The following is a 3,296-nucleotide window of genomic DNA, read 5'->3' as shown; positions in this document are numbered from 1 at the left end:
ATTTCCCAGTGAAGAGTATACTTTCTGATGTTCCACACGTAGACTACAACATGATTTGGAAGTTCATGGTCCAAAATGGGGCTGGGAAAGGAACATCAACAGCGAAACCATTAGTAAAAAAGTATAATTTCTTCAAATCCGGTCATGTTGCATGTTAAACTGGAAAAAAATTTCCACTGAAGCTAAATGATGATGGATTGTGTCATATCCGAGGGAGAATTTGCCATCAATGAAGAAAACTACTGTGTACTCTTGTACTCTGCCTTCATTACTTTGAGAGAGAAGAAAGTTCTGCGTGCAAAGTGTGCATGTCCAGCTGGTATTGAGGGTCACTGCAATCATGTTGCTGCTTTGCTGTTCTTCCTTGAATAATTTTGTGCACAGAATGGAAATAATGTTGCTTGTACATCTCAGCCATGTGTTTGGAACAAACGCAACAGGAAAAGGAAAGTAGACAATGTTCCTATACATCAGGTAAGCTTTGTGAAACATGATCATGGGAAGACGAAATCAGTAAAAATTGGGGTCACCCAAGTAAAGATGTAGGTGCTGTTCATCAAAGAAATTTGACTAATACTGACCTGTACAACTTCAGAACAAACTTGAGAGCCTTGCCAATAAAGGGCAAGAAATTGGACTTCTACACATTTTACCAAGGAAGACTACACAGGAAGTTCTTCATGACCACAACTACTGTAATTTCCCTTGACGCATTGAAATAACTCGGACATGTGAGCGACATGAATAACCTGGTTCTACACAAGATCACACATCAGCTACATCCTCTAACATAATTGCTCAAGGGACATAATTTCACCACCAAAAGTTCATTCAGTAAGCTTTGAAGAACTGAAAGAGCGATGTGGAAGAATAAAAAGAAAGCTGACTTTAAATGATGATCAAATTAACTTGATTGAGCCAGAGACCACAGACCAGTCAAGAGCAATGCAAAGTAACTTGAAGTGGAATGAATATCGAAAAGTGAGAATTACAGCCTCAAAATGGCTGTAATGAAGGCAGCATAAGAGTGGCAGCAATGAAGGAAACAGCCTGTCCAAAAAGTGCATTAGAGGAGATCGTGCAGTACAAGCAGCCACATCAAAGTGATTTGATGAGGGAGGGCCTTCAAAAGGAGTCAGAGATCATTGGTGAATACATAACTGAAATGCATAAAAATGGGTATGAAGTCAAGGTTTCTAAAAGTGGAATTGTTGTTAGTGCTGCTCATGGTTTTTATGGGATCAAGTCCAGATGGTTTGGTACATGATCCTTTGGAATCTTCTTACGATGGACTTGTTGAAGCAAAACATATCACAGTAAATAGTTGGGAAACACTAAGAGATGCTTTACTTCGAAAGGGTATCTGCAAACTTGTCGGTGGTCAAAAAATGAAATCATCAGTATTTTTACCAAGTACACCAGCAAATGTTTTGCACTAAGAAATCTTGGACTGACTTTGTTGTTAAAGGTGGTTCTGAAATTTACATAGAGAGACTATATTTTGATGAGAGCATCTGGAATAATGTGTTACCCAAACTGGAAAGTTTTTTTTTAATAATGTTATGTTGCCTGAGCTAGCATATCCAAGGGTCGAAGTATGGACTCTGTTGCTTTGATCTCGGGCATGAATTGTACTGACAGAGAAAGCAAGGGCCAAGTTACATACGTGCAGGACTTAGAGAAATCCACTTGAACCTTATTAAACTTTGCGGTTGACATAAGATGTAAAATCGAGTGACTTCTAACTTCACTGTCTGCAAGCTAAATCTCAAGTATTTTGCTGTCATGGTTGACATTTGAAAATTTGCTTTCTTAATATTATTGTTGTATTGTAAGTGAAGCAAACAGACACAATTTTCCCGATTCAGTGACTTTTATATTATGTTCATGCAATATTTTAGAAGACAAGTGGAGTGGATATGGCGGGAGAGAGAGCCCTCTATGGATTCTGTTTCTTCTTTTCAGGAATTGTTCGCATTCCTTTTTGCAGAATAAATAACACATTTTGCTCTTGTATTTGCATAATCCTGATGCATTCGCAAAGGGTTCAGCGCCATGAAGAAAGTGCTCATAATGTTCATTTAATTAAAGGAGGAAGGACGTTAACCACACACAATCAAAAAAAATATCACTTGCACTTTTCGCTATACTTATAGGGAATGCCCGATCAAAAATGTGGAAGTCTTTTATCCTTTCCATAAACCTTTCAACATGGATTCGTAAGTTTGCAATAGATCTAGTTTGATCAAGTTCCATCTCAGTGAATTGTGGTTTCTGTTTCAGTAAGGAAGGTATGACAAGATGTGCTTGTCTGGTAGCTAATTCATCTTGAATCAAAAATCCTTTATCCATCTCCAGGTGAGATGTTGTTTTGTGTTCCTTGAATAATCTCGTCTTGAATAATCATCATTCTCATTCATTCACCAGGCTGGAAATATACCATCACATTTCTTTCATATACCACACGTTCGACATTCAAATCCTTGCAGTATGCAGGATGTTTGTCCCATGAACCTAGTTTAATGGCCTTAGCTCCCACGAGTCTCCTGTAGCTCAGTGGTAGAGCATCCGAACTAGTAATCGGAAGGTCTTAGGTTCGACTCCTGATAGGAGAACTCGGAATTCTTTTTTCCGAGTATGCCTGCGTCACTTTCTTGAATAATCATCATTCTCATTCATTCACCAGGCTGGATATATACCATCACATTTCTTTCATATACCACACGTTCGACATTTAAATCCTAGCAGTATGCAGGATGTTTGTCCCATGAACCTAGTTTAATGGCCTTAGCTCCCACAAGTCTCCTGTAGCTCAGTGGTAGAGCATCCGAACTAGAAATCGGAAGGTCTTAGGTTCGACTCCTGATAGGAGCACTCGGAATTCTTTTTTCCGAGTATGCCTGCGTCACTTTCTAGATTTTAAGTGTTACGAAATGTTGTGCTGACATTTTACAGAAGTAAACAATATATTTCTTTTCCTACGAAAGTCGAGGAGGGAATTCCTACTTCCGACTTCCGACTTCCGACTTCCGACTTCCGACTTCCGACTTCCGACTTCCGACTTCTGACGTCCGACTTTCGACTTCGGACTTCCAACTTCGGATTTCTGACTTCTGACTTCTGACTTCCGACTCCCGACTTCGGATTGCTGTATGCGAGCTAGCCCGCAAAAGAATGGAGGTACATTTCAGCTCCAAGAACACCAGAGCTATTGAAGCCACAAAGCAAAAGAGCTAAAAACTAGTGCAAGATGTTATAGCTCTTGATACTGAGAGACAACAATGAAAAGCTTTGCG

At 39.5% G+C, this 3,296-nt stretch overlaps 1 non-coding gene across 1 annotated transcript; it reads left to right on the top strand.

The window, feature by feature from the left end:
• Window positions 1-2,801: 2,801 nt before the first annotated feature.
• Window positions 2,802-2,874, top strand: Trnas-aga (transfer RNA serine (anticodon AGA)). Its single transcript has one exon. It is a non-coding gene; the product is annotated as a tRNA-Ser (tRNA).
• The last annotated feature ends 422 nt before the right edge of the window (window positions 2,875-3,296 follow it).

This window comes from Pavona decussata, unplaced genomic scaffold (genome assembly GCF_977016875.1).
Source record: "Pavona decussata unplaced genomic scaffold, jaPavDecu1.1 SCAFFOLD_87, whole genome shotgun sequence".
Lineage (NCBI taxonomy): Eukaryota > Metazoa > Cnidaria > Anthozoa > Scleractinia > Agariciidae > Pavona > Pavona decussata.
The sequence above is the reverse complement of the archived record's forward strand: the minus strand, read 5'-3'. Positions and strand labels throughout refer to the sequence as shown.